The 10692-nt window shown below is 42.1% G+C and overlaps 2 pseudogenes; both read right to left on the bottom strand.

Moving 5' to 3' along the window:
• Positions 1-291: 291 nt before the first annotated feature.
• On the bottom strand, positions 292-1991 carry LOC138843135 (THO complex subunit 1 pseudogene; annotated as a pseudogene).
• Positions 1992-2352: 361 nt separating this feature from the next.
• On the bottom strand, positions 2353-9933 carry LOC100351393 (THO complex subunit 1 pseudogene; annotated as a pseudogene).
• Between the last annotated feature and the right edge of the window lie 759 nt (positions 9934-10692).

Below are 10692 nucleotides of genomic sequence, written 5' to 3'. Positions count from 1 at the left end.
AATGTTTTTATTTCAGAAAATAATAAAGTTTCTCTTTTTGTTTATTTTTGTTGTTGTTATAAAAATGTTTATTGTTTATCAAAACCAGTGGACTTCTTATCAAATGCTGCTTGGTGTCAAAATCTTATCACAGTTTTTCATCCTGGGGTCTCCCATACAGGTGCAGGGGCCCAAGGACTTGGGCCATCTTCCACTCTTTTCCCAAGCCATAGCAGAGAGCTGGTTGGGAAGTAGAGCAGCCAGGACTCAAACTGGCAGCCATATGGGATGCTGGTGCTGCAGACCGGGATTTTAATCCGTGTGCCACAGCGCTGGCCCCCACAGATTAAAAAAAAAAAAAAAGGCAAAAGGAAGGAAGCTATTTGTCTCATTGTTGGTAGTTAGACTTCCTTGCAAGGTCACTGAATCCAGTGTTGTTCAGAGCGTTAATCAGACTGCCAGGTGTCATAGGCACTCCCTCTTGACCTTGCCAGGCAACTGGGAGCTGCCTATCTCTCATCATCTCGTATCTCCACTATGACACTCAATCTGCCTGATTTCTGAGTTTTTACTTCCAAGTAGGGAGCTAGAATCTTTCTTGGTTCATCCAGCTTGTTGGCAAATAGCTTTATTTGTTCCCCTGTTACAGGTTTGTCTCACCGAACATCAGGACTTTGATTTTCCTCCAGTAGAGCATCGTTATCTTTTTCACCTTCGTCTTCACCTGTTTTTATTTCTTCAGCAGGAGGCGGCATGTCCTTGGCTGGCTTTACTACCATGGTTTCAAGGCATTCTGGGAAGCTTGGAGACTTCCGGTTGGGTGGGCTGGAAGAAGTGAGGGTTTTTCCGGGCTCATAATATCAGCACTCTCCAACCATAATCTGAAATGTTCACAGTCTTGTACCCATTTTCAGCTGGGTTTTCAGGGTCTGCCTGTTCAATGGCTTCTTCACAGAATTCCTCCAAACTTGCGTGTATTCCCTTGTCTGGGATTTGCAGGCGTCTGTATTATCAGGACAGAGATTACAAAGCCTGTTAGGGACAGGCTGTGATATGGGCGCCAGTTCAAGTCCCAGCTGCTCCACTCCTGACCCAGCTCCCTGATAATGGCCTGAGAAAGCAGTGGAAGGGTGGACCAAGTGCTTGGGCCCCTGCACACCCGGCCCATGGGAGACCTGGAAGAAGCTCCAGGCTCCTGGCTTGGGATAACCTAGCCCCCACTGTTGGGGCCATTTGGGGAGTGAACCAGCAGATGGAAGACCTTTCTCTCTGTCTCACCCTGTCTCTGTAACTCTGCCTCTCAAATAAATAAATAAATCTTTTTTCTTTTTAAAAGCCTTGTTAACTCTCATTTCCCATAAGAATTTTCATCTTGGGTCCTCTCCCTAGGAAGTCCTCTGGGGCTGCTGTCTTCGGTATTACTCTTGTGGGCTTGGTCTTGGTATCTGCTGTTCTTTCTTTCACAAAACGTGGGCAGCCTTCAGTTTTCAATGAGTTCAGTTTTTGTCAATGTTTAATATATTCTCTACCATTTTTAAAAATCTTTCTCCATCGGGGGGTTTTCAGATAGTAGTCGACAGACTGATTTTGTGGTATCTTCAGTCCGGAGTGATTGATCATCCATTAAAACATAGTTTGAACTTTTGAATTTGATGCAGTTATGAATCCACCAACTTTTCACTTGTTAAAAATTTTCATTTCTTCCATTTTTTCCCCTTGAGGCCTGAGTATCATCTAATTTATAACTTTTATCTTTTATTATTTTTAAAAAGATTTATTTATTTGAAAAGCTGAGTTACAGATATAGAGGAAGAGACAGAAATCTTCCATCCACTGGTTTACTTCCCAGACGGCTGCAAGGGCCAGGGCTGCGCCAGTCCAGGAGCCAGGAGATTCATTCAAGTCTCCCACATGGGTACAGGGGCCCAAGGACTTGGGTCATCTTCTGCTACTTTCACAGATACATCACCGGGAAGCTGGATTGAAAGTGAAGCAGCCAGAACTCGAATCATTGCCCATTTGGCCCCCATTTGGGCCATTGGCATTGCAGGTGGCAGCTTTATCTGCTACACCACAGTGCTGGCCCCTATGACTTTTTAAAAACTGCTATAACTTTTTCAGAATACTTGGGAAAAGTATTTTAAAAAATATTTATTTATTTGAATGGCAGAGTTCAGAAACAGAATGGGAGAGAGAAAGAACAAGAGATCTTCCATCTACTGGTTTACTCCCCAAATGGCTGCAGTGGCTGGAACTGGGCCAATCCAAAGCCAAGAGCCAGGAGCCTCATTTGAGTCTCCCAAATGGGTGCAGGGGCCCAAGTGCCACCTTCTGCTGCTTTCCCAGGCACATTAGCAGGGATGTGGGTCGGAAGTGAAACAGCCAGGACTTGTACTGGTGCCCATATGGGATGCCGGCATTGCAGGAGGCACTTTACCGATAAACCACAACACTGGCCCCAAGAAAAGTTTTCCATGACATCTTCTCATAGCATTGCATAGGTTCCTGAAGTTATCCAAGCTGTGTGGGCTCCATCATCTCCCATTTTACCTTCTTCTCTATCCTCTGTGTGCTTGTGACCCAGGGTAATTCCTGCACATTGGTATTGGAAACAGTGACATTGTCCAGGTTAAAGGGACTCTGTAGGTTAAGACTTGATTTCTCAGAAAGAGAAAAAAACCTGACCAAAATTCATCCACAGAAAAATCTTATTCTGGAATTTAGTTAATCTCAGGAGATCATGGCACACACAGTAGACAGTTTTTTTCCAGGCAAAATAAAACATATCTGATTTCCACGCAGCAACATTTTTTTCCATAAGAGTGAATATTGTGTCACATTGATCCAAAGGAAGATAACCCAAAGATCTCCCAACAATACAAAAAGTGTAGATGCAGTGCAAATACCTTCAGTTACTCTCCCGACAGCAAGAGAAATAAGAGCTACAACATTTCACATGACAAATGAAGTTTTGTTTTTTTTTTTTTTTTTTTTTAGTATCACTGCCAAAAAAAAAAAAAAATCATTGTGTAGAATTTAACTGGCTGAAAGTACTCCACACTGGCTGGTATTTTGGCTGTTCAGGGCCTCTCTGGCAGACTCGGTAAACCACGTCCCTGCTTCAGGCCAACTGAAGAGTAGTGGCCACCGGTGGCGGCTTCAAGAAGAAAGTTTGTCAGTCAGTAACTAAGTGCTCTCTCCAAAGGAAACTATAAGCAGAGGTGGACAGTAACAAATACCCGAGTAGAAATCAACAGACTAATTCTTCCGTCATAGAAAATAATCAGTAAAACCAAATGTTGTTTCTTTGAAAATGTTAAGGAAATTGATAAAGTCTTAGGGAGTCTGACAAAGGAAATAAAAAAGAAGATAAAAATTGCCAAAAAACCAGAAATGAAAAATTGAGCATTACACCAATCCCATGTAAACTAAAAGGATTATGTTAGAATACTGTAAGTAACAAATTAGATGACTTAGGTGAAATGGATACAATTTACCAAAATGGAAAGAAGTAGAAACTATGGATAGATCTATGACAGGTAGAGAAGTGAACATTCGTGTTTTCAGCATTGTTACAAATATAAGGTAGAAGTGACCCAGGTATCCATTGACAAGTGAATAGATGATCAAATCGTTGGGTATGCCTATATGCAATGGAATATTACTGAGGCTTTAAAAAGGATGATTTGAACACACTACAGCATGAATGAAACTTGAGAGATTTAAAACAGTCTGAAAAAGAGAAATACTATATGATTCCATTCATGGGAAGCACCAGAGTCGTCAAATCGATAGACCCAGAAAGTAGAATGGTGGTTGCCAAAAGGGGGTGCAGGAAGAAATGGGGTTTGTTGTTGAGGGCTATAGAGCTTCAGCTTCACAAGATAAAAAGAATTTTGCAGATTGTAGCACACAACGTGAATGTACTTAGCCGTACTGAACTGTACACGTAAAAATGCTTAAGATGGAGACTTCATAATGTGTAATTTTATCACAGCTGGGGGGCAGGGGGAGAAGATCCCACATTGTGGTACAGAGGTTAAGCTGCTGCCTGGGATGCCTGCGTCCCCTGTTGTGCCCGGGATTGAGTCCTGCCTCCACTTTTCATTTAGTTTCCTGCTAATGCACACCCTGGGAAACAGAAGGTGATGGCTCAGATACTTGGGTGTTGGGTATGAAGTGCCTGTCTCCTGCCTTTGACCTGGCCCAGTTCTAGCTGCTGTGGCACTTGAGGTGTAAATGAGCAAGTGGAAGATCTCTCTCTCCCTCTCCTTTTCAAATACGTAAAAATAAAGTCAATAAGTTTTTTTAAAAAAAGAAGGTTGCTTGTAGAGCAGGAGACTTCACTTGCCACTATATCTTATATAAGCAAAATGACCCCCCAAATAATAAATAAAGAATTGAACTAGCAATTAAAAATATTTTCACAGAGAAGACTCCAAAACTTTATGATTTTAGTGGTAAAACTATCAAATACTTGAAGAAGAAATAATACTAATGCTTAAAACTTTTCCCAAAAATAAAAAAGTATCACTTCTGAGATCACTCTATGAAAGTCACTCCTTCCTTCCTTCCTTCCTTCCTTCCTTCCTTCCTTCCTTCCTTCCTTCCTTCCTCTCTCTCTCTCTCTCTCTATATATATATATATTTCCCTCCCTCCCTCCCTCCCTTGTCCCTTCCTTCCTTTCTTTCAGATTTTATTTATTTATTTGAGAGGTAGAGTGACAAAGAGAGGGAGGGACAGAGAGAAAGGTCTTCCATCCACTGGTTAACTCCCCAAATGGCTGCAGTGGCCAGAGCTGGGCTAATCCGAAGCCAAGAACCAGGAGGTTCTTCCAGGTCTCCCGCGCGGGTGCAGGGGCCCAAGGACTTGGGCCATCTTCTACTGCTTTCCCAGGCCATAGCAGAGAGCTGGATCAGAAGAGGAACAGCTTGGGGCTTGCTCTGTGGCACAGAGGATTAACGCCCTGTCCTGAAACGCCAACATCCCATTTGGGCGCTGGTTCGAGACCTGGTTGCTCGACTTCCAATCCAGCTCTCTGCTATGGCCTGGGAAAGCAGTAGAAGATGGCCCAAGTCCTTGGGCTCCTGCACCTGCATGGGAGACCCAGAGGAAGCTCCTGGCTCCTGGCTTCAGATTGGCACAGCTCAGGCCATTGCGGCCAATTGGGGAGTGAGTGAACCATCAGATGAAAGACCTATCTCTCTCATTCTCTGCCTCTCCTTTCTCTGTGTGTAACTCTGACTTTCAAATAAATAAATAAATCTTAAAAAAAAAAGAAGAAGAAAGAGGAGCAGCTGGGACTAGAGCCGGCACCCATATGGGATGCTCGTGCTGCAGGCAGAGGATTAACCTACTGTGCCACACTGCTGGCCCCACTCTAAGTGTTTTCAGTGCCAAGTAATTTGCTAGAAAATTTCAGACAAATTTCTTTCATGAACATAGACACAAAAATTCTTAACAACAGTTAGCTGAATTTTTCAATATGTTAATGGAATTATACAATATCACCAAGTGGGATTTATCTGTGGAATGTTACATGGTTTAATGGCATTTTTTTTGTAGAGTATATACCTAGGAGTGGAATTTCTGGATTATAGGTAAAAACATAATAGATAATATTAGACTGCTCTCAAAATGATTATGCTTATCAGAGGTTGCAGCCATGAGGGTTTTTGTATGTGTAAGCACCAACTGGTATTGCTAGACCTTGTAACTTTTGCCTGCTTGATAGGAATCTATATCTTATTCTCAGTTTACTTCATATATGCTTGAATCCCAATGAGGTAGAGCAGTTTCTTACATACAACAGGCCTTCAGTACATTCATAGAGAATATATGTTATAAAAAAAAGTATGCATGGATTTCAAAAGGTTTTTACATAAAAGCCAAACTTAATGTTTTAATCCTACTTTCCCACAAGCATTTTGAGATACCCTTGTAGGTTTGGTTATTTGGATATCTTTCATGTGTTGTGTGAACTCCCTGTTAGATTTATAAATAGTGATAATAGTTAACATTTTATTGAGTGCTTACTGTGTGCCAGGCACTGTTTTCAGTGCTTGATTTGGATTCATTTTGTCATCACAGAATCCCTAGGAGTTAGTACCTAAAAAAAATTTGTTCATTAATTTTGAAAATCAGAATTAGAGAGAGAGAAGGAAAGACAGAGAGACATAGTGACATCTTTCATCCACTGGTTCACTCCCCAGATGGTCAAAATGGCCAGGGCTGAACCAAGCTGAATCCAGGAGCCAGGAGCTTCATCTGGATCTCCTACATAGGTGGCAGGGGTCCAAACACTTGGGCCATCCTCCACTGCCTTTCCCAGATGCATTAGCAGGGAGGTGGATCAGAAATAGAGCAGCCAGAACATGAACTGGCACCCATGTTGGATGTAGGCATTGCAGGCGGCAGCTTAACTGACCCAAGGAGGTAGTATTCACATAGCTACATCAACTGTTTTTCATCTCTGCATTCATCATCATGGCATTATGACTTTTTTCTTTTACTCTATTAATGTGGTAAATTTCATTACTTAATTTTCATCCTCTTACATCATTCTTAAAATGAAAGATCGGCTGGCACCGCCGCTCCTCCACCTGTGGCGCCAGCACCCTGGGTTCTAGTCCTGGTTGGGGCGCTGGATTCTGTCCCGGTTGCTCCTCTTCCAGTCCAGCTCTCTGCTGTGGCCCGGGAAGGCAGTGGAGGATGGCCCAAGTGCTTGGGCCCCGCACCCGCATGGGAGACCAGGAGGAAGTACCTGGCTCCTGGCTTCGGATCGGCACATCGCGCCAGCCACAGCGTGCTGGCCGTAGCGGCCATTTGGGGGGTGAACCAACGGAAAAGGAAGACCTTTCTCTCTGTCTCCCTCTCTCACTGTCTAACTCTGCCTGTCAAAAAAAAAAAAAAAAAAAATCAAAGATCAATCCTACTTGCTGTGAGATACTGACCTTTTTATATATTGTGATTTCAATTTGTTTACTTTTTGTGAATAGGTTAAATCTGTAATATTCCTTTCTGATTCTATTCTTATTAGATTTTGTTGTCACTATTAATTTTAATCCTCAATATTGATAATTATTCATTGAATTTCCTCTGTTAGTTTGTAATTAGCACACTTTGTAAGCCTGTAACTTTAGGTGTTCCTTTAAATTATGTGTTGAATATAACCTGATTTGGAACAAAGATTGTGCAAATTAAGAGGAGGTTGTTACGGTGGCAGGTAATCCAGTATGATTGGTGTCCTTAGAAGAAAAGACAGTGGCTGGTGTTGAGACCCTGCAGGTTAAGCCACCACCACTTCAAATCTCAGCTGCTCTGCTTCCCATGAAGCTCCCTGCTAATGCTCCTTGGAAGGTAGCAGTTGATGGACCAAGTACTTGGGCCATTGCTGATCACATGGGACACCCAGATAGAGTTCCAAGCTTCTGGCTTTGGCCTGACCCAGCCTTAGCCACTGTGGCCATTTGTGGATTGAACTACACAATGGAAGATTCTCCCTCTCTCTCACTCTGGCTTCCACGCAGGTGCAGGTGCCCAAGGACTTGGGCCATCTTCTACTGCTTTCCCAGGCCATAGCAGAGAGCTGGATCGGAAGTAGAGTAGCCGGGTCTTGAACCGGCATCCATATGGGATGCTGGTGCTTCAGGCGAGGTCATTAACTCGCTGCACCACAGCGCTGGCCCCCTAATAAAATAAATTAAAAAAAAAGAAATGAGGAGAAAAATAAGGAGAAGAAAAGACAGTGACACTCATGGGGACAGTGACCAAGTGGAGAGGCAAAGATTGAAGTGAGACTGCTATGAGCCAGTGTGTGCCTGGGGCTACCCAAAGCTGGAATAGGCAATGAAGGACTCTTGCCTGGAGGCTTCTGAGAGAACTGTGCCCCATGAACACCTTGATTTTGGACTTGTGGCCTCTGGAACTGTGAGAACACATTTTGTTATTTTTTTAAAAAGATTTTTATTTATTTATTTGAAAGGTAGAGTTACAGAGAGAGAGGAGAGACAAAAACCTTCCATCTGCTGGTTTATTCCACAAATTGGCTGGAGCTGAACTGGAATTGGGCTGGATCTGGGCCGGTCCAAAGCCCAAAACCAAGAACTTCTTCCAGGTCTCCCACACAGACAGAGGCCCAAATATTTGGGCCATCTTCCACTGCTTTCCCAGGCCATGGCAGAGAGCTGGATTGGAAAAGGAGCAGGTGGGACACAAACCAGAGTCCACATGGGATAGACTATGTAGTAGACTTAATCTACTACACCACAATGCCGGCCCCAGAGAGAACACATGTCTATAGTTACATGCACGCATGCCCTCCAGTTGGTGGTACTTTACTATGGCTTCCCTAGAAAACCAGTGCAGCTCAGAAATTCTATTTACCTGAGGCTCCACATATTCATAATGTTTACCCTCAAAGGAACAAATGAGAATGTGAGTAATCACAAGCAAGAACCTTTAGTCACTTCTCCAGCCCCTCTTCAAAGTCATATGCTTTTGTTGTCTGGTGTCTTAATCAATCCCTTTTTTCTCCACTAGAAATTCTCATTATTATTTTGCATAGTCAATGTTTATTTTACTTCACATACTCCTTAATATCTTGGTTCCACAGAGTTTCTTACATCTTCAATCTTTGATATTTCTCCTTTCTGTCTGAAGCACAGTAATAAATTTCTCATAGTGAGAATCTGTTGGTACCAAGTTCTTTCAGAGTTTGTCTTCCACTGGATGGAAACTTCTGTGGTGGAAATTATTCCTTTTGGTTCATTAAAGATACCATCCACTGTCTTCTTTTTAAGTTTTGCAATAAAATTTTAATTTATATATTTTTATTTTATTTAAAAGATGAGAGAGAGAGATTAAAAGAGGGAGGGAGATTTCTTCCATCTGCTGGTTAACTCTCCAAATACCTGCAACAGCCAAGGCTGTTCCAGGCCAAAGCCAGGAACATAGAATACAATCAAATATACCACATGGTTGGCAGGGACCCAAGTACATGAATCATCATCTGCTGCCTCCTAGGGTGCACATTAGCAGGAAGTTGGATCAGAAGTGGAATAACCAGGACTGGGACCAGAGACTGATATGGGAGGTAGGTCTCCCGTATTCAATAGGTGCCTCTATTCCACTTTCATTATTACTGTTGAGGAATCAGCCACCTGTTAGAAGTCAGTCTAATTGTCATTCTTTTATGGGTAATGTTTTGTTTTCTCTGTATGATTTTAAGATTTTTCTCTTAAACTGCTTTTCTCTAATTTTGCTATCATACCTTTCATTGCAGATTTGTTTTTACTTTTTCTACTTCAAGTCACATGGATCTTTTTGATCTGTAGATGACTGTATTTCTGCAGTTCTAAAAAATTCTGAATCATTTTTATTTCACATTTTTCTTCCATTCAGTCTTTCATTTCCTCCTAAGATCTTAATAAAGTGAATGTTGGATTTCCTACTACATCTTCTTTGTATCTTACTCTCATTTTAATTTTTCCTACCCCATGTTTTGGACTGGACAGTTGGTTCTCATTTGCCTTTCAGTTCATTAAATTTCCTTTATGCCTGATCCACTCTTAAATCTGTTTGCTGGGTCTTGAATAATATTTATTTTAGTCTTTATTTGTAAAAGTTTTATCTGTTTCTGTTTGAAATCTGCCATGACAATTTTATAGTTTTTTTTCTGTTTCCTTCAGATACTATCAAGATTGTCCTTTGTTGTCTTAAACATGGTGACTGGTGATATTTTAGTCTACGATGCTCCTGATGGCTGGGGAGAGGGCACAGATGTCTGTGTTTTTTGTTGATTCTGTTTGTTTGCATTGGGTTGTGCTTCCTTATATTGCTGCTGATCTTGGACTGCTCATGTCTTTGCCCTTGTATCGCTGTTGGATCAACCCAGAGTAGCACACATACATGGCTTCCTTTACAAGTTTTGCATCTCTGGCACCCAGGGTCATTACAAGTTGGGTGCCACTTAATCCATTTTTCACAATTTGGGATTCCCAATCAGCTCAGGCTATGAGGACCTGACTATGAATTCTCCCAAAGGCCAGTATGGTCCAAAGATTCTCCAGGGTTGGGGCATTTGGGAGAAGTTTGGACCTACTTTGTCCTGATCCTTAAAACATCTCTCCTTGAAATCTCAACTTAAGGTGAGGAGTTCCCCACAAATGTTCTGCCTTGGAAGCTTTGAATCCTGACCTTTGCTGCCTCTCCCGACGTAGCCCCTGTGCAGAAGCAGCCCAGGTGAACAATAGCAGAGACTGTCTTTAGCATAAGGGCTTCAGAGTCTAATACTCCAGTCATTTCTCTGGTTACAGGTCTTTCTCCAAATTGACCTGGGAACTCCTCACTGCCAGTTTGGCTCTTCTGTCCTTTCAGGAGACTTAAAAGCATTTTAACCTGCCTGTGTGTGTGTGTGTGATAGACAGGGAAGCGTTGATCTAAATGACATAGCTCATAGCTGCCATGATTGAGAACCAGCAGCTCAATGATACTGATTTTAGTCTCTTCCATCTTTGAAAAAAAAATCCAAGTTGGCAAGATATTCCTAGGACAGAACCAAATTTGGGTGCTTGAATGCTTGTGAAATACTGTGCACACAACTATGAACTAGCACAATGAAGATAAATTTAATTTTGTTTAGATTTCTTACCTAATTCTAGTTCTTTAAGAAATTGTCCAAGTTTTTATTAAACAACAACTGCTTTCATGTC

This window comes from Oryctolagus cuniculus, chromosome 6, assembly GCF_964237555.1.
Source record: "Oryctolagus cuniculus chromosome 6, mOryCun1.1, whole genome shotgun sequence".
Lineage (NCBI taxonomy): Eukaryota > Metazoa > Chordata > Mammalia > Lagomorpha > Leporidae > Oryctolagus > Oryctolagus cuniculus.
Note: the sequence above shows the minus strand (reverse complement) of the source record. Positions and strands in the feature narration are given on the sequence as shown.